Source organism: Xyrauchen texanus, chromosome 14, assembly GCF_025860055.1.
Source record: "Xyrauchen texanus isolate HMW12.3.18 chromosome 14, RBS_HiC_50CHRs, whole genome shotgun sequence".
Taxonomy (NCBI): domain Eukaryota; kingdom Metazoa; phylum Chordata; class Actinopteri; order Cypriniformes; family Catostomidae; genus Xyrauchen; species Xyrauchen texanus.
In genome coordinates this window covers 46,341,538-46,363,357 of record NC_068289.1, presented here as the reverse complement: position 1 = coordinate 46,363,357, position 21,820 = coordinate 46,341,538, and the positions used below count along the sequence as shown (strand labels likewise).

The 21,820-nt window shown below is 36.0% G+C and overlaps 1 protein-coding gene across 8 annotated transcripts in view; it reads left to right on the top strand.

The window, feature by feature from the left end:
• LOC127655204 (PTB domain-containing engulfment adapter protein 1-like) overlaps nucleotides 1-21,820 on the top strand; it is a 114,797-nt gene that overhangs the window by 16,456 nt on the left and 76,521 nt on the right. For 2 of the 8 annotated variants that reach the window (XM_052142870.1, XM_052142869.1), the window contains exon 2: nucleotides 19,087-19,152. The exons of 5 other annotated variants lie outside the window; for them this stretch is intronic. The gene's annotated coding sequence lies outside the window, so the exon portion shown is untranslated. Of the gene's footprint in view, nucleotides 1-19,086; nucleotides 19,153-21,317; nucleotides 21,359-21,820 lie in introns of those variants that run through there. One more of the 8 variants, XM_052142875.1, reaches the window with a different exon arrangement.

Genomic DNA, 21,820 nt, shown 5'->3' with positions numbered 1-21,820 from the left:
GCAGTCCAGTCCTTTTTGTGTTCTGACGCTGTGTCTTGTTCAAGAGTGGCTTGACACAAGGAATGCGACAGCTGAAACCCATGTCTTGCATACGTCTGTGCGTGGTTGTTCTTGAAGCACTGACTCCAGCTGCAGTCCACTCTTTGTGAATCTCCCCCACATTTTTGAATGAGTTTTGTTTCACAATCCTCTCCAGGGTGCGGTTATCCCTATTGCTTGTACACTTTTTTTCTACCACATCTTTTCCTTCCCTACGCTTCTCTATTAATGTGCTTCGACACAGAGCTCTGTGAACAGCCAGCCTCTTTAGCAATGACCTTTTGTTTCTTGCCCTCCTTGTGCAAGGTGTCAATGGTCGTCTTTTGGACAGCTGTCAAGTCAGCAGTCTTCCCCATGATTGTGTAGCCTACAGAACTAGACTGAGAGACCATTTAAAGGCCTTTGCAGGTGTTTTGAGTTAATTAGCTGATTAGAGTGTGGCACCCGGTGTCTTCAATATTGAACCTTTTCACAATATTCTAATTTTCTGAGATACTGATTTTAGGGTTTTTCATTAGTTGTCAGTTATAATCATCAATTAAAAGGAATGAACACTTGAAATATATCAGTCCGTGTGGAATGAATGTATACATTATCCAAGTTTCACTTTTTGAATGGAATTACTGAAATAAATAAACTTTTTGATGATATTTTAATTATATGACCAGCACCTGTATATTCCATTAATTTGAGTTCAAATGTAAACACATATTGCATACATGCTTTAGCTAATAGACATGGATCATGAAACTTAATCAAGGTAAAATAAATATTTTTCTTCCGTGTTCTGCATTTTATGACATGGTAATAAATAATTTAAAAGATAATAAATGAGAGCAGAGAATGAAAATGACTCATGATCACATATTCATATGGTCATATTTTTTTCATATCTTTTATATATTTTTTTATATTATGCTCTAATTCAATTTGTTAAAAGTCTTGATAGCTTAGCTGTTGTTGACTTCACATAAAAGTGAATGTGTGAAATCGTAGAAAGGTGTTCTCTGAAAATCTCCATGCAGCACTTATTTTTATAATGTTGTTCTTAGAGCTGGGTTACTCGAGTTCGGACTCAGTCACGAGTCCCAATTTTAATGGACTTGGACTTGTTAGTCTCTGACATGACTCGGACTCTGGATTTTTTTTCGAGTCCAGCCGAGTCCATGGCATTTGTGATGCAATGAAAAATAAAAAACAAAACAAAGATAATGAAACAAAAATAAATTAACACATCACGTCTGCATGTAGCTGTAGCAATACCTGATGCCGTAGTTCACCATGTTAACACACACACACACACACACACACACACACTCACACACACATATATTGACGCATGCAGGCTCACCCATCAATACACTTGCATGTTACTATGGTCATATAGTAACCAGTGCCAGTTTTACTGTTTCACTGCACATAAATAACTAATATTGGCATTATATATATGCTGGTTAGCCAGAGGGGAACTGGCCCCCACAGTGACCCTAGATTCCCACAAGTTTATTTTTCTCCATTTACCAACATCTTATGGAGTTTTGTGTTCCTTGCCACAGTCGCCTTCAGCTTACTCACTGGGTTTCCAAATACAATTACTATATAATTAGTCACTTGTTTATTTGATACATAATTTACAATAATTTTTAATCAAACTGTAAGACTTTATAGAAATTACAGTTTCATTTTCTGTTAATGTATGATTTTCTGTAAAGCTGCTTTGAAACAATGAAAAGCGCTATACAAATAAAAATTACTTGACTTTTAAGAGGTGTGTCCCAGTGTCCTGACAATTCTCCAAAAAATTTAATTACTATGTCCTGGTTTCAGCTGGTAGGCTAACAGATACATTTTTTCTTTAATTCAATATCCTCATTGTCCTTCTCGCTATTGTCTCTGGTATCCTTTGCACGTTGATTTGACATGATACAAGATACTTTAATTTGAGTGTTTCAGCAAATCAGCTCAAATGGATCTGGTTACCATGGCAATGACGTCATACGCTTGGTACTCACACTCATTGTCGTTAGAAATTCCCCCCAAAGAATTTGTTGTCAACAACACACGTGAAAATGCGAGGTGTTTTGCTGTAAATGTGAATGTTCATTTCCCCACGATCACAGAGTTAATTCAGACAATGTCTCAATCAGACAGCTACACTGCACATATTACATACTACAACCCTGATGGAAAATCCAGCTTAAGCTGGTAGCTGTGTTTTGGAACATGTTTGCTGGTCCAAGCTAGTCCTTAGCTGGTTCAATCTGGTCCAAGCTGGGACCGGTTGCATAAAACTGTTTTAGACTAGCCTTACTAATTAGTCGTCTAATATGTTGGTCTTAATTTTTTCAGTCAGTTGCATAAAAACTTAGATCAGTCTAATTAAAGACCAAAATGTAAGACAGCACACCTCTGGCTAACTTTTGTTTACATTCCATTTTGCCATTGAAAATAACTGTCAGCTGGGGGCTGAAAGGGGCTTGAGTTGAAGACTTGGTTGAAGACTTTGACTTCAAAAATGGTAACAAAATGTTGTGTTTTTAATTATTTGGGTTAAATCACTAAATGTGTTCATTAAAATACATTTTGAAGCACTGTAGTCCTCTAACAAGCAAATATTCTCAGTGAATAAAAAATTTATTGAGCGTCCAAGCTGGTCCTTAGCTGGTTGACCAGCTTCCATGTTCCAAAAACCAGCTTGACCACCTTGAGCTGGGATAGCAAGCTGGTATCTGGTCTAAGCTGGCCTACCAGCTTGGACCAGCTAATGACCAGCTAAATACCAGCTTGGACCTGCTCATGACCACCTTGGATCAGCTAGAAGCCAGCTACCATGTTCCAAAACACAGCTACCAGCTAAAGCTGGATTTTCCATTAAGGAAGCACTTACATGTTGAGATGTGGGGGTTGTATTTTTAATTTTAAAATGTGTACCTGGCATGACATTTCATATTTACACATGCAATATGACATCATATGGATAGAATAGGCTACATGGAATTTTTACATTTTAAAAAAGTAAAAATGTGGTTAAATCTTGAAATAAAATAAAATACAATATACATTTTCACAAACTATATATACAGTTACGTTGCATGTCCCTTTTGTTTTATACATTTTCACACCCCTTTCAGAATGTATGTAAATATAAGCAATGTTCTTGTTCTTGGTTCTTGTGTTGCCTTGTTGATCATCAATGAATGTTTACATCTATTTTAATAGTTGAGTATGAGTCTCTCAATTTACCTAAGTGTCAAAAGCTGGATGCCAATATCATAGCCACTGTTGGGAAGAACTGAAATCTGCAGAAGTTGTGGGAAAACCAAAGAATGGACATTTAGTGAAGAGCTCTGTGAAATTTACTTTGGTTGGCATTTACATTTTTTATAATAATTGCAGACCAACGCGGCTGCCGCTCAAGCAAATATAAAATAATTTTTTATCTTCAACGGCAGCTATTGCGAGACACACATGGCGCATCAGGGTTTTGGGTGCCCGAGCAGTGCGCAGAAATGCCTCGCATTCTGCCACAAATTAACTAGACAATACTGCCATGTCTGCGTTAAATGGCCCTAATATTAGTAGTGGGCTTTTCCAGTGTTTTTGAATGTAGCATTTGCAGTCAAATCTTGAGATATAACTTCTCGGCGAGTGCTAATTACTACTATGTTGACTAATTTGTATGTATTTTCCCAAACCAGTCGGCAGATAGAGACTCAGAAAGAAATCTTAGTATAGACTATTATTTCTTTATATAGGGATCTTTTTAGATCAAACAAAATTTGAAAGAACAAATTGAAAATAAAGTAGAAATAAAAACTAAATTAACATAGAGAAAATAATAACCCTGGCTGTAATGACTAACTTTTTCACTTTTTAGTCTATGTTTGAGTGGAGGGGAAAAAGCAACAAATAATATAAATGTCAAAAGAACGCAATAAAAATTGTGAGCAGGATACCCTTGTGAGCCACTTTTGTACTGAGACTTGACTCGGATTCGATGGTTTATAGACTTGGACTTGACTCGGACTCAACTAAGGTGGACTCGAACCCAACACCGGAAAATGATGTGACTTTGAGATGCCTACAAAGTCATTTCAAATAGTTTTTTCCCCCCTAAAAAATAACACTAATAAAATCAAGGCTTGAATCTTAAAATATTCATCATGGTCCAGTCAATACTGTAGATTTGAGTCATTCTTTGAGGCGGCAACTCTACGTCATACAGTACAAATAGCGAAGTGCACGGGAGTTGTTGTTAGCATGAATATTTTTAAATTTGCAATTTTTATAATTTAACATAGGCTGCTCACAAGGTTTTGGAACAGACCCATTAACAGCCTTTAATGTTTTCTTTTCTAATATATATTGTGGGATCTTTATTTTCTGAATTTCAAATGTGGTATGTTACAGCTAATGCTTTAACCCTATGGTATAATGCACCTAATCTCTCCAACCAGTTGTAGATCTTTGCACTCATGTTTTGACCTTGAGTGTTTTCTGCTGCTGTGATCTTGGCAGCCTCTGGTTTTATCTTGTACTTTATAAGCTGTAGTGCTCTTTTCACTTAGTGCCAGCCAGGGCTATGTGCCTCTCATTATTGTCCTCCTCATCTGTCAGAGCTCTGCCAGTGTCTGGATAAAAGACTGTGATTGATGGTAATAATTTTGTTCATGTGACCTTGCAACTATTGCCCAGCATATCTCTTTAGTCCTCGCAACACAGTGTACCTTCTCTTAGTTGAAGTGACCAGATACAAATTTGATGTCTCTTTTTACATTACTGTGGCCATGTTGGAAATATTATTACATGTTAATATAATTACAGGTGAAGTTGATAATTTCTATGCCACTGACGTTGATAGAAGATAGTGTTTGAGTACTAAATAATCACAGAATTTGCCCAAATTTGCCAGGTCAATGACATCAAATCTTTTAAAGTTATTCTGCGTTTAATTTTAGGCACATATCAGAACGTAAAGTGGATATCCATGAGCAGAGCTTAGTTATGTCTGTGAAATTCTCTATAATTATCTCAATAACGATTCTTAAAGATTGATGTTTTACTGTATGTGCAAACTGATACAATGCAATTAAAGCACACGTACACTGGCGGCCAAAAGTTTGGAATAATGTACAGATTTTGCTCTTATGCAAAGAAATTGGTACTTTTATTCACCAAATTGGCATTCAGCTGATAAAAATTTATAATCAGGACATTAATAATGTGAACAATTACTATTACAGTTTTATTTTTATTTTTTTTAGAACTTCTTAAACTACTTCAAAGAGTTCTAATAAAAACATCCTCCATGTGCAGCAATGCCAGCTTTGTAGATCATTGGCATTCTAGCTGTCCTTACACACACCTTACAGTCTAGCTGATACCACAAAAGCTCAATGGGGTTAAGATCCATAACGCTCCATTCCGATGATTTGTTGTCCAATGTCTGTGTTTCTTTGCCCACTCTAAAATTTTCTTTTTGTTTTTCTGTTACAAAAGTGTCTTTTTCTTTGCAATTCTTCCATAAGGCCTGTACCCAAGTCTTCTCTTTACTGTTGTACATGAAACTGGTGTTGAGCGAGTAGAATTCAATGAAGCTGTCAGCTGAGGACACGTGAGGCATCTATTTCTCAAACAAGAGACTGATGTACTTATCCTCTTTTTTTATTTGTACATCTGGCTTTTCACATCTCTTTCAGACATGCCAGTCTATTGCATATTGTGGCAACTCAAAAACAACACAAAGACAATGTTAAGCTTCATTTAATGAACCAAATAGCATTCAGCTGTGTTTGATATAATGGCAAGTGTTTTTCTAGTACAAAATTAGCAATTTAGCATGATTACTCAAGGATAAGGTGTTGGAGTGATGGCTGCTGGAAATGGGGCCTGTCTAGATTTTATCAAAAACTATTTTTTTCAAATTGTGATGGTGCTGGTGTAAACTGTTTTTTAAATCAATAATGTCCTGACTATACTTAGTGATCAATTGAATGGTGAATTAAAGTACCAATTTCCTTCCGAAAAAGCAAAATCTGTACATTATTCCAAACTTTTGTGCTATGTGACTAAAAATGGCTGTGATTAGCTACTGGCTGGTAAATGTTCCAAATTTACTTACCAGTGATTGAGTAGTATAGTGGGGAAGAAGTTAAGCACTGAGATCCTTTCACTGCGTGTTGAGAATAAAAGTATGGTTTGGCTTGTTATGTGTAATGTGTCCAAAGATAGGGGTGTAAATCGCAAGTTTCATCACGATACGATGTTATATTGATTCTCTTAGCCACCGAACTGATGTTTGCTGATACCTCAAAGTCTGCCAGAGAGCGTTTTCGATTTGATTCGATTCAGGGCCCTATGATCAATATTACAATATTATGTGCCTAATTTACACAATACATTACATGTATTATCTCACATATGCAAGCAAAATACTGTATAATTTGAATAGTTTATTGAGCTCTCTGAAAAGTGCAAATCCAGTATCCACATTTGAACATCCATAACAAAATAAAGTTCAGTTGTTGAAAAAAATATTACAGAAAAATCAACAATATAAAAAATGGTCACATACATTTGATCATCAATCATTTGATGACAGTTCATTGCCTTGTGGAATGAGGTAAACACTACAGTGACAATTTGTCATCCTTACAACAGTCAAGCAAGTATTTCAATCCAAAATACTGACATACCCAGGGGCTCAAGTTGAGGGGGTATGCGAGGGGATGCCATCCCCCTTGTTGCAAGAAATGCCAAAAAGCATTCCCCTTGTAAAACCACCATCCCCCTTACCATCCCCTTTAGATAAATTTGGTCATGTAATTTTACTTAACTAATTAAGTAAAATATTTAATTTTAATATTTTTGATAAATAACAGACTTTATATAAGGGCGATTAGCTGGTCAGAATTAGATTTCAACTTGTGAGGTTGCCAGATATCTATAGGTAAAATCTCCCAATTAGATCTGGACAATTGTGCATTTTGGATCTATGCTGCCAGGATGACGCTTTAGTCACACAGTCTTGCAACCTTGAGGGTGCGAGCTCTCTCCACTGCAAAAAAAAGATGCTGGTTTTCTGAAAACACTGGCAGGTATGTCAGTTTGCGATGGGTTGACTTATCCTTCCTAGTGTTCACATGAAACTTACGCCACAATTTTACAAATGTTTCACGCACTTTCAAACATGGTCAAGTATTAGAATGGAGTTGAAAAAATGTGTGTCTACAGTGGGTGAACGATATAGAAAAAAACCTTTTCATGATCATAACATGGATTCTTTTTAAAAGATTCATCATACAATACAATAATAACAGAGGAAAACAGGTGCATATTATGGCCATGTGTCCCATGGGTCAATGAAGTAATGCTCATTTTGTCCAGATCTATTAAATAAAAAATACATTTAAAAAAAAAATGCAATTCACACAAACCATTTTCTTGAATACACCCTTTCTATGATGAACATTTTTCAACTGCTGAGTTTAAAGTCATATTTATATATTTTTTTCTTCGACTTAAAGTAAAAAAATGTCATGTGGTGCCCGAGAAAGTAAAAAAAAAAAAATAAAAAAAAGGTCAAAGTCTCATTAAAAGCTGAAATTCCTGAAAAAAGATATGTTGGCATGACTAGTGCAGAAAAATATTTTATTGTTATTTCTTTAAAAAAAATCTGAGAAACAATTGTTTTAAAATATTAATAAAAACATTTTTGTCCACCAAATCAAAGTAATAACAAGTAGTCATTTATTGGTTTATGTTGACCTCAAAAACCTCAAGTTTTAAAAAACATCTAATATTTATTTTGACATTTTTATGAAAAGGCACATTTTGTTCATGTTGTGTAACACTGAGAAAACTTCTTGATATTTTCGGCTAAAAAAATTATTTTTATATATATATAGAAAAATGTGTTTGAAAACTTTTTGGAAATTAATTATTATGTTGTTTATATTCTCATGTATTCAAGGTGCAGGGAAAGTATTATAATACTTTTTACTTAATGGTTACACCACATGACAATTTTAAAGTTAGATTTTTATTTTATTTATTTATGTGAAGATGTGAAAAGTCTTGTAATTTATGTTAGTGCAGGGCAGGTTTTTTCTCTTTACCTTGTCAGTTCTGTTCAAAATATCGGGGCTGTCTATCCATTCAACATGGTTGATCTTCTCCATAGTGCTTTAAAATGAAAAATTCTCATATAGAATTAAAATGGCTCGCATGCATTATGTGAGCCACTCTTCGCTATCCTGTCACCGAAGCTCGCATTTCGAGGGAAGCTGGTTTGACACACATGCACAGATAGAACAGAGGGCAACTGCATGCTTCTCCCACATGACAAGCATATTTCGTGCTTATAAAGCGAGATGAATATCATAAGGTTACTGCATCACCTGACAGAAAAGCGTACAGAGATGGCTGGCATTAGAGTGTCAAAATAAATGTGCATCTTAAAAAATATACATAGATGTTTATGCTTTGCATCAATGACATCGCATCGTTGGTTATTTGATCGATGCATCAATTCAGATTGATGGATTGTTACACCCCTATCCAAGATGAGATCCACGCAATCCATTTGCCATTGAAAAATTTCTATTTTAAATTATTTCTGTTCCTTACAGTCAGTTTTTGAGAAAAACACAAAAACAAAAAATAAGCATTTATTTTTTATCACACATAGCATGGATGCGCTAAATAAACCATGTGTGTCTTCTCTCATTAATATGCTAACTAACTGAAATGCCGGTAGTCTTAAAGAGACATTAAAGATTTAGCACTTGTTCTACATATCAGTGTAAAAACTTGTAAATAGTACAAATTATGCATGTAAACAATATACCTAACAAATATATGAAATATAATATGTCCAATGATATTTATTGATATTATTCATATATTCACACATTTTTCAACTAAATTGTGACTAATAGGATGAAAAGCTAATGATAAAATAATAATAATTAAAAAAAAAACAATAATAATATATACTCTTTTTTTTTTCTTTTCTTTTTTTTTATCATATTTTCGAATTGTAACTAGTTAGAAGATCCCAGTATAAGTAACATAATTAGCTGAGAGGTAATTTAGTTAATATGTAAACAAAGTGGACATTATAACTGAAATATACCCAGATGAATCAATATTGAATCAAATCAGAATCTAATCAAGAGAGCTGGTGCATTGGAATCGAATCGGGAAATCTGTATCAATAGGTCCTAGTCATCTTACATCTATTTGCCTACTGAATTGTGATTAGTCTGGTCTACTTAGCAAACATTTAACCATTTATAGTGGCCTTTACACTGCACAGAGATTCTGTGTATAGATACAGCAGAAATACAGTAGTAAGAGTAGTATGATAGAATGCTATTTCGAAAATGCCATGTTTTTTTATTCTTATGTGCAGGTGATTGAAAACAAGATGCATCGTGCATGTCATGAAAACAGTAGCTTTGATGCAACATATTATATATAAGCTGTTCCAAAGCCTAAAACTTAATTTACCAAAAACACTGTTCTTTCACTGCCTTACAGGCACTGGAATTTCCTTCAGGAAATGCAAATCTATTAGTGAGGTCAATTAGTGAGGTCAAAAGCATTTACTAATTTTATTGGCATACATGGAAATGTACTTAAGTGCTAGTTCAGTGTAAGAGTGTAGAAAGCCTTGTGCCATTCAAAGACATAAGTGAACTCTTCTCAGTTGTTTTTCCAAGTAGATTACCATACTTATCTTGTCTGTCTCAGCTCCATCTTTTAATCTCTTGGTGTCATTTCTTTCTTTGCCATGTGATTTATATATTGCTTTCAGAACTATGCAGTCCATGTCCTTGCCTGTCTTTGTAGTTTATACCAGAGCATTTCGAGGAATGCATCAAGATGAACGTAGTGGCCATCTCACATGTTGTTTTTGCTTGAGGCTTTATTTTATGCTGAATCTCATCATGAATTCTGGCCTTTTTTTTTTTACACAAAAAATTTAGTGAAACAGTTGCACCACTTTTGTGTGTGCAATTACTTGCAATCCTTAATCAGGCTCTAAATGCTGTGAAATGGTGCTGTACCACGAGCATTTATATCAAGTCTTTGTCATTCTTTTTTGATCAAATATTTGCTCATTGTAGATTGTGCATTATTCACATAAATGGAAGTGCAACGTAGTGCAGCGTAGTTCTAGCGGGAAGACTAGCAGCTGTACATCACTTCATTAGCGGGGTAATTCCTAGCCAATCGCATGTAAGCCATTGCTTTATAAGTCTGCTCACAATCTATCACATTGCTGTTTCAGTGCGCTAAAACACAGGCAACCTCCGCCACCCCACCACCACCAGCTGAGCCCTTGCCCCTGCCTCCTATCTCTGGCAGGATATGACGGTTCCGGGCACAACTCCCTACGCCAAAGAGAGAGACATTACTTTGTTTTACATTTATCGAATAAATGGCATCTTAAACCTCACTCAAGCCTGCGTGTCTTCCCAATAGAACTAAGTGTTATTACTGCACATAGAAAGCAGATGGTAAAAAGAGAAGTGTCTGTATATTTTCTATAGATCATGACAGCAGTACTTTATCAAATAATGATCAAACAAGGAAAAAGAGCATTTTAACCGGCCATATATCCAGATGCACTGTGTTAGCCAAGCATATTTTCGCACATATATGTGCCTAGTTCACAGTGGTTGAGTGATTCTGTGCAGTCCCATTACAGTAATTAGATCTCAGTAGTATGCTGCATCCTCCATAACATAGCTCTCAAAACTGACTTTGGAATTACCTGGGGTTAAGTGCCTTGCTCAAGAGCACAGTGGTGACAAGCACAACACGTTTACTGATCATTCCTTGTGGGCAATGAATCTACAACCTTATAGATACAAGCTAATCTCTTTAACCTCTATGCCATGCTACACCTGTATTAGTGCACACTTTAAGGGATAGTTTACATTTACTCACCCTCATGTTGTTCCAAATCTGTGTGACTCTCTTTCCTGGAACACAAAAGGTAAGAATGAGCTAACCCGTTTAAAGGCCCTTTTTTAATGTGTATACACATACTGTAATTCCTCCAAAAAAGTTTATCAAATAAATAATTATTTCCCACTAGACACAACCCCTAATTAATTTAATTATCGCTCTAATGAATCAAAATTGAGCATATCACATGAATTAATTTCCTCAAGGAAATAAAGCTTTTCTAACTAAATTAGGACCCAGCATATTTGAAGTAACAACGTTGTGAAATATTGACTGTTAGTGCAATTCATTGCCTTAGAAAATCAGCTTGAAAAAAATGGCCTCCAGGAGAAATTGCACATCAAAATGGTGGATACAACCATGTGTTGGTGTCAGGACTGTCTCTCTGGAGGACTAAAGGGGAGTCACACATTTGGCGCATCTGACAGATAACACGGTGTGTTCTAAAACGCACAGCGGAGTGCGCAGCGGAGAATATGTCGGAGAGAAGTGAGGCAAGGGGGTCTGACATGAGTGAGTGTGCGAGTTAAAGCAGTGTTTCTCAACTGGTCTATTCGGACTGGGTCGCAAACAGTAGGGAAAGAGCAATGCCATGGTTCTCCCATTGAAGATATTTCGGCGGCCGCCCAAGGTATAGACTATTTAGTACTGCCGATGTAGATTTAATGATAATCTCGCAAACAGCTAAAGCAGACATGGTTTAATGTGGCCCGTGGCTCATTTATCGTAAAAGTGTTTTTATTTTTCATCAGATATTTCAGTTAACTTGCATTGGGACCTAACGCGTCTCCACAAGCATTTAACATGCTCAGGGTTGACGAAACACCCCAGTTTGAGATTTATACTTAAGCAAATTGGAAATATTCCGCCTAATGTTTAACGTCTTGCTTTCCCCTTTGAACAAACTTAGCGATCTGTAGTGCAATATTCTGCTCAAGGAAAAGTGTTATACGGCTACTCTGTCCATTTTTGAGGCCGCTTGTGATGTTTGGTGCTACTAATTTTGCAGGTAAACATTGACACATGGAGGGGTAATCACTGACATGCGAGCAAAAGCAAGCCAGAGACGAATATGTAAATTACATTTTTATTTGTGCAATTTAGAAACGTTGAAGTCCCTTCGCACCTGTATGTTTATCTAACTCTTGCAGTAATCATTTATCATATTCATGCAGTGTGTTATTCAGTTGTGTGCTGAAAGTCGATCCATGTAGGAGACCCGCACCATGACCCTTTTAGCATGTAAACGGGTAAAGTTTTTGAAAAAAAATAAGTAAACTCGCCCGTAAGTAAACTTTATTATTATTAAAACTGAATAATAAATGAACAGGGAAGTAGAGATGGCAAAATAAATTTATAATCTCCACCTTTATTCAGTTTTTTTAATGCCTGATAGAAAAGTATCTATCTTTGTTGAGCAATATAATACTTTATGCAATTGCAGGATAGTCCCATTAGTCCCATAGAGTACACAACTATTTCTGGGCTTAAAAGATACAAAAACCAAATCAATGCAGAACATTGTATCTCAAAAGCAATACAATGTGCCCCCCATGCACTACTTAAAGCCCGATGTGGCCCCTTTACCAAAATAGTTACAAATATTAATAATTACACACCATCACCTTAACCAATTTGTTTCAGGATTTTACATGAGTAAAAGAAACTATATTGTGACAAAATGTTATAGTTTCATATGAAATAATCTAAAGTTAGAATCTATTAGACCTCATTTTATATGAGCAGTGGCAGTTTTCGTTAAAGTTTCAAGATGTGTTTCAGCTAGTATTTATTTTTCATAAATACATTAATTTATTTATTATTATTTAAGACTAGCACACTGACCTAACCATGGTAACGAGGAGCCTTTCCTTCTGTGTAATATGTGTATAAATATGTAATATTAATTAGCAAACAGGATAATAATGGGCTCATATAAGTAAATATGCTCTTCAATTTTTAAAAGGGGGAGAGACAACTTCCTGTAGATTTTGTTGTTGACGTCAACAACTAAAATAATGTCACTTGATGCATGTCCTTGTTCTGGAAAACCATGAACAAAACTATGCAACATAAAAGGAAATGCAACCCAGGATACATTAAATACAGGTTATGTTTACTCTATGGCAGGTCAACACTTGATTTCCAATGTAAAATCTGTCCTGAAGCAAAACCAGTTGAGAAGCACTGAGTTAAAGTTACAGACAGGAGCAGTCTGGCTGTGCTGTTGTGCACCTACAGTATATGTTAACTGTTAATAATCAAAGGAAATTACTTCAAAAGCTCACACAGCTGATGTTATGTTTCATTTAGTAGTTCATTTAACATGTAAACTAACATGCTTTAGTTATATAACATGTTATAGTTACATGATATTTTTTATCATGTTTATAATTCTGTTATTTTTCTATTTATTTTCAAAAGGGAACATTTTTACACAGATGTACCAAGAGTGGACGCCACATCATTCTTAAAAGTGTGACATATACTTCAATAAAATAAATGGTTTCAAGTTTCAATTATAATAAAGTGTTTGCTCAAAAATAAATACATTAATTAAATAAACCTTTTGTTTTCACTAATTATAGTAATTGTTTAATACTGTATACCGTGATATTTTTTGAGACTGTTATCATACCATGAAAATCTAATATCGTTGCAACCCTAATATACACTGTGACCACTCACAAGTGAAGCAAATAATGTTTATCATCTCCTATCAAGGCCAGATGTCAAGGTCTAGGTAGATTATGTGGTAAACAAACCAAATCAGTTCTCTTAGTCAATGTGTTGAATGCAATAGAAATGGGCAGGCGTAAAGACCTCAGTGACTTCGACATGGGCCAAATTTTTTTGGCCAGATGACTTGGTCAGAGCATTGTTGAAATGGCAATGCTTGTGGGATGGTCCCGGTCAGCAGTGGTAAGTATTTACTACCAGTGGTTAGAGGATAGACAAACTGCAGACCAGCGACAGGGTGTTGGGTGCCCAAGGCTCATCGATGCGCGAGGGCAACAAAGGCTATACTGTCTGGTCCAAACCGACCGAAGGTCTACTGTGGCACAAGTCAAAGAAAATTGTAATGACTGTTACAGGAGGAATGTGTTACAACGCACAGTTTATCGCACCCTGCTGCATATGGGGCTGTGTAGCTGCAGACTGGTCAGACTGGCCATGATGACATTTATCCACCGTCTAAAGCACCTACAATGGGCACGCGAGTGTCAGAACTGGATCTTGGAGCAGTGGAAGAAGGTCACCTAGGCCGATGAATCCCATTTTCTTTTACATCATGTGGACTGCCATGTACGTGTGTGCCATTTACCTGGGGAAGTGATGGCACCAGCATACACTGTGGGAAAATGACAAGCCGGTATCCGGCCATTAATGTGGATGTCAATTTGACACGTGCTAACTACCTAAACATCATTGCAGACCGGGTACTCCCCTTCATGACAATGGTATTCCCTGATGGTCGAGGCCTCTTTCACCAGAATAATGTGCCCTGACACTCTCCACACATTGTTTGGGAATGGCTTGAGGATTTCAAGGTGTTGCCCTGGCCTCAATTCTCAGTCCGATTGAGCATCTATGGGATGTGCTGGACAAACAATCCAGCTAATCCATGGCAGCTCCACCTTGCAATTTACAGGACTTGAAGGATCTGTTGCTAACGTCTTGGTGCCAGATAACACAGGAAACCTTTAGGGGTCTTGTTGAGTCCATGCCTCAGCGAGTTGGCACTGTTTTGGTTGCACACGGAGGACCAACATCATATTAGGCAGTTTTGTCTCATCTGTGTATGTCTTTCATCTCGCCTCCACAATGTATTTTTTATTTATTTATTATCCCCTTTTCTCCCCAATTTTGGAATGCCCAGTTCCCACTGACTTACTAGGTCCTCATGGTTAATTACCTCAATCCATGTGGTGGAGGACAATTCTCAGTTGCCTCTGCTTCTGATACCGTCAATTCGTGCATCTTATCACATGGCTTGTTGTGCATGACTCTGCGGAGACTCACAGCATGCAGAGGCTAATGCTACTCTCCGAGATTCATGCATGACTTACCACATGCCCCATTGAAAGCGATAACCACTTAATCGTGACACGAGGAGGTTATGCCATGTGACTCTATCCTCCCTAGCAACCGGGCCAATTTGGTTGCTTAGGATGCCTGGCTGGAGTCACTCAGCACACCCTGGATTCGGTGGTAGTCAGCGTCAATACTCTCTGAGCTACCCAGGCCCCCCACAATGTATTTTCTTAATTTGTATTCTTCTTTCTGCGTTTGACAGCTTGAATAAAGCTTATTCAAATCTACCTTTAGAAATTGCATAGTAAACGTCACAATTTGTAATCGTTCAATTTGCACAGTTGCACCATTTTTATACACTAACCTGAAAACCTGTCAATTTGTCCATTATTGATAATTGAAAAACCTTCGTAACTTTTGTCTGTTCAGTTACTAGATTCACAGCTTTTGACTGCCACCTGCACCACATCAAAGCATCATCTGTATGATACCTGTACGTTGTCCTACCCACAAGGAGATGTGGCATGATGCTTCTCATCCGGTGTGTGTCCATTCTTAAAAAATAAATAAAATAATTTCATAATTTGTTATATATATATATATGTGTGTGTTATTTTATAAATTATGTTATTGTACAAAACATATACGAAAAAAATATGATTAAATCTAATATAGTAAGTAAATTAATAGCTGAAATCATTTTTAAATACACACCTTTTTTACTTTAAAAATTCATTTAAAAAAAAGCATTTACCAATTTATTTCCTCAATCCAGTAGCCAATTACTTTTATTTACCAATCAGTTTAAAAATACCATTGAATGGTTCACACATAGTAAAAATTATGTCTATGTATTTGTCAATATGAAAAAAAAAACTTTTAAAATTTTTATTTGGAATAAAAAGATTTATTCCTTAATAATATTCCTAATAATTGTGACATTGCTAGTTCTCTATGTCTTTGTTTGGTAATGTGGTCATTTTTATCCATTTTCTTATTTATTAGAGAACATATGTGAGGTCTTAATATCTCAAGTTTGATATAAATTCCTAGCACTACTGTCACAGAATATTTTAAATGTCCAATGTATTTTAAGGAGCACAGTAACACAACATAAAGAAACTCAAAGAGAAGTAGTTTTTTTAAGATTCTATTTGCCAGCAAATGGACATATAAAATAAGAAAATGTATTAACACCTGCATCTAAAACATTAATTATATTTCATATTATAAAATTGTATTATATAGAAGTTATATTTTAGGTCGCCAAGCCTCTATATGTGAGAATTTGTTCTAATTCAAGTTTTATAAGGCTATTATTAATTATAGACATGATTTCTATGTGAATGACGATCAACACACATCAAAATGAGTGGAGAAAGGACCGGTGACAATGATTGATTTATGCATTTAAATGGCTTTTCAGTTTGAAAGGCTCAATCACCAGCAGCTTTCAAAAATGCATCCTGTTCCTGCATAGTAATTGTACCCAAAATGTAAAGTCTTACTATTTATACTGTGGATGCTGGAGTTGTACTGATACCATTGCATTACACCAAAAGTATTACACAATTAAAATATTATCAGTGAAACAGAAGGGTTATTTTATTAATTTATTTATTTTTGTTTTGAGCTGGTTTTCCAGTACAAGGACATGCATCAAGTGACATTATTTTTGTTGTTGATGTCAACAACAAAATCTACAGGAATGTTTCTCTCCCCCCTTTTAAAAATTTAAAAGCATATTTACTTATATGAGCCCTTTATTATCCTGTTTGTTTCCTAACTTCAAACATAATTCAAGCAGAACATACATATTACATAGGAGGAAAGGCTCCTCATTACATGGTTAATTCAGTGTAGCTAGTCTTAAATAATAGTAATAATAATACAAAATTATAGTATTTATAAAAAATAAATACTAGCTGAAACACATCTTGAAACTTTAACTGCCACCATTGATATAAAATGAGGTCTAATATATTCTACCTTAAGATTATTTAATATGAAACTGTAACATTTTGTCAAAATATAACAGTTAATTTTACTCATGTAAAATCGTGAAACAAATTTGTAAAGGTGATGGTGTGTAATTATTATAATTATATTTTTTAGCTCATACACAATGTTGCTCTTTTCCTCCCCAGTGCTGTTTGGCATTTCAGGGCTATCTGCTGTTTGAGAGCTTTAGACTTGATTTCCTCTGTAACGCTTTAAACTAGAAATGTCTCAATAGATTTGAAATTGGTCACATCAGTTTTGATATCTGCGCTCCGCAATATCGAGGGAAGCCCAGATGTTTCACACGCTTGCCAGAGAGAAGAGCAGATCATGATCGCAAGCTTGTTAAACTCGTGCAAAAGTGCAGATGAGAAGCCTTTAGTTGATTTGCGAGATTATCATTAAATCTGCCTCGGCAGTCCTAAATAGCCTATCACTTGTGCGGCCACCGAAATATCTTCAATGGGAGAACCTTGGCATTGTTCTTTCCAGAGGCGTTTCCAGCATTGAAGGACATCCGGGGCTTAGCCCTGACAATTTTATTTTCACTCTAGCAACCACTTCTCTGTAGTCCAAAGCTGGTGAGAGGGTATTCTTTGAGATTTGCTCTGGCTGGGCCTGTTTCTACAGTTCCTAAATCTTCCACTCTAGTACTATCCTCGACTAACTCATCCTCTCTCCTCCCTGAATCATCTGTGATGCAAAAGAACAGATACAGCACATAACTTATTGCAAATCAGCTTCAAACAACTAATTCATCAAGTGCTACATATTTCAAATTGTAGACCAATACCATTGAAGAAAATGTATTGGGAAGAGCAGATCAGTGGGATTGCCCTAAGATCTATCATGATTCTTGAATTTGCATGTACATTACAATAAAGTCATCACAAAAGAGTTATATTATAGAGAGTAAAGTGAGGTAAAAAAATATTGAATATAAATAATTTCTATTTTTTGACATAAATAGTCAAAATGATGTATAAGATCCTAAGTTAAACTTATTCTATAGGCTAGATTATGCCTATGTCTATTTTTACAGGCTGTATGCAGTATGTGCAAAGCCAAAGCACAATGAAATAAGGCAACTTATGATTTCGGGGGTTTACATAGGCTTTTGTCTGGTTTCATATTTGTCAGTCAACTTTTCAAAATACATTCGGGGCTACACTCAAAACATTCGGGGCTGAAGCCCCGGCAAAATTGGCTGCCGCCGCCTCTGGTTCTTTCCCTGCTGTCCGCTACCTAGTCCAAATAGACCAGTTAAGAAACACTGCTTTAACTCACACACACACTAACATATGTCAAACCCCCTTGCCTCGCTTCCCGATGACGTTTTCTCCGCTACACGTGTGTGTGGGTATGTGTGTGTGTGTGTGTGTGTGTGTGTGACAAAGTTGACGAGTCTGACAGGCAGTCGAGGTGAATGGAAATGCGCACGTGCATGTGAGATTCTCCGTTCGGTTGCATTTTTTTCTCAATACCGTAGATAAGCAAATGTACATGGGATGATAACCGTCAATTTTCATACCGTGAAACTGGTATACCGCTGCAACCCTAACCCTTTGTGCTTTTCATTTAACAGAGCCCATTTAGGCTCATCTGTAGCTACATAAATATTTACATTCCTTGTGCTAACCCAGGTTCACTTGGGCTCTAAATGTAAACTGTTAAACTGAGCTAAGCATCATAATACGTTTTGTACCCTTATTGTTATGTTTTTGTCATTAGTCATGCCCAATCTTACCTAGTGCACCAAGAAGGACTGCCACTGGTGCCTTGCCCCCTCCAAAAATATAGGTTTATTGTACCTCTGCACTTCTATGAAAAAAATCAGAGTGCCAAGATAAAGGATATTCAGGACTTTCAAGACAATGGAGGCAATGAAGACAGTCATTCTCTGACAGAAATGAGAAAAGGTTTTTCCAAGCCTACAGTGGCTAAAGAAAATGTCTTTATGATTTTAAGAGACCTTCATTATTTTAATAATTCCTTTATATTCTGTTAGTAAAGAATTCCTTTTTTATCCAGGTTTATTCTTATCTGATGGATTCTGCTGGCAGAGGAACCCACCTTAAATGAAATGCTGAAATTCAGGTACGGTTTAATCAATAGCGTGAATGTTCCTGACTTTAGTGGCTGTGGATTTTCAGCCAGAGGTCTTCCTGTCTGCAGTTCAGGGTTGAAGCCTGATTAATTCCATTCTGCTTCCATGGAATTACTGCTCAACTTAACCTGACTCAGTTGACACATGAAATCAATTATTCTAACTCAGTCAGGCAGTAATGTAGCCCCTAGCTCTGTTTCTATCCTCCCTTTTTCTCTGTACTCTAGAGTTATTAGCTTTGGCTTGAACAGAACAATAATGGAGTTGGGCCTCTTGGAGTACTAAGATTCAGACTGATTTGTTTCCCTCTCAGTCTGAAGCTGCATTGAAGCTGTTTACAGATGCGTCCATACTGTGCTTCTTAAGATTTCACAGAGGTGGGGTTGTTCGAATCGTTTGACCGATGGTTTTAACTAGCAGTGCTCCCAGAGTTTTATTTTGGTGTCTCTGTGGCTGGGTTTGAGGCTCTTATCTGCCCATTGCAGAACATGAGCATTAAAGATGTGGCTGAAATGTGGCCTGGAGCACTTAGTAGGGAGAAGAAATATGGATTTGAAATACTTTTAAAGCAGTTTGAACAAGAATTTGTTTTCATTTAATACCTTATAGCAGTTTCTTTAACTTGTTTTTTTTTTGAAGTTTGACACTTCTTAACCTTACTACTTTTTACAGAGGGAATTGGCCAATCCATATATATCATAAATAAATGATTGCATTTTCTTAACTAATTTTTTCCTTTACAATTGTCATGCATTTTCTTTACAATTTTAATTACTATTTTAATTTTAATAAATTTACTTTAAACGTCTGTAAATTTCTTTCGTTAATATGCACACCACTCCAATTAAAAAAATAAAATAAAATGATTTACATTTTATATTGGTAAGCATTTATGGGATGTTTTAATCCAATTCAGCAGACACAGTTGTAATTATAGAAATCTATGTCATGTTTGTGCATTATCCGTAGGGAATTTGCAAGCGCAATATATATAGCCTATATGAATTTTCTAAATTTTGCATGGCCAATAGGTTACTAATCTAAAAGAGGAGAAAGACATACTATAACCCACCTTTTTTGTTTTCCCCAATGTGAACAGAGAAGTTTGTAATTTTTTAGCCCACAATTCTTTTAATTTCCAAAATGAATATTTGCTTGTGGTAGCTAATTATTACTCTAGGCTACCTCCCCCAATTGCGTTTATTCTTAACATATGTCATTTTCAGTATTTGTGATCAGGCTGTCTTATTATAGGCCTATTTGACAATCAATTTTCTTTTTATATATTTTCTTGTTCTCGTGATGCTTGTATTTGAGCAACGGAAATGCTTATGTCCTGACTTTTAGAAAAAAGAAAATGCTCCTCTGGGGCGGGCGACAATCGACAATCTTAAAGGACTGTAAAAAATCGTACAGTGTACTGCGGACTTTAGACGTGAAGACAGGGATTTTTTTATATCATCTTAAATATTGTCTAATGTTTTTAGAAAATCTGATTATCTGAAAGTTGGCTGAAAAAGACAATAGATTTTTGAAAACTGGATCTTTCAATTTACATTAATGTGTTGACAGATGGCTCTGACCTATCCATTATGGTGGACACGCCGACGTATCACAGTCCATAGAAACAGCTGCTAATAAGGTATCTACGTATACTGTAGATATCTATGGGACTATCTGTTTGTTCAACCAATGGCAGATAGGGTGAGTTTTTGGAAAACATGTTTGACAACTATCATTATTTTTGCAATTCTATTTGACATCTGTAGAGGCCCAGAAATTACACACTTCAGCTTTAACATTACTACTTTTAACACAGCATGTGGTGAGTCCATCATTCACCGAATCTATTAGGTTCTTTTCAAGTGTTTTCACAAATCCTTATCTATTTGAAAAGATGATTTGCCTCTGCCCGAAATGTCACTTACACTTCTTTCCGTCCATAAATCTAGATATTTTTAATTGTCAGAGATTCTACATATCTTTTAGAAGTCCTGACATCTTGGAGAAATAATAATCATACAAAAAGGATTTCACAACATTCTGTTTGTGTTTGAACAGCACTCAGACTACTTCATTGGAAAGCAAATGAAGACAAAATGCTTGTCATATCCTGTGGCCTATACTGCTGAAGACAGCAAAAAGACCAATCTGTCTGGAAAAGTCCTCAGGGCAGTACCTTTATCATAGTTAGAGGTCTGTTATACTGTCTTTACTTCTTTCAGTCTTTTTATGAGTGTGCCTCCTTGACTTGTAGAGATGTCCAAACAATATCTTGCATTACATTTTGGTGTTGCTTCTTCGACCCAGTGTTTTTAGTCTATATACTGACACCTATTGGCATGGATGCATGGATTTTGTTTATTAAAGGGATAATTCACCCAAAAATGAAAACTCTTCTATGATTTTCTCATCCTCATGCCATCCCATGACTTTCTTTCTTCTGCTGAACACAAACAGTGTGTAGGTCCACACAATGCAAATGAATGTGGCCAAAACTTTGAAGGTCCAAAAAGCAGCATACAATGAATCCACAAGACTCTAGTGGATAAATCCATGTGTTCAGAAGCGATATAATAGGTGCAGATGAGCAACAGTTCAATATTTAAGTCCTTTTTATATAAATTTCCACTTTCACATTTTGAAATGTGAAACATT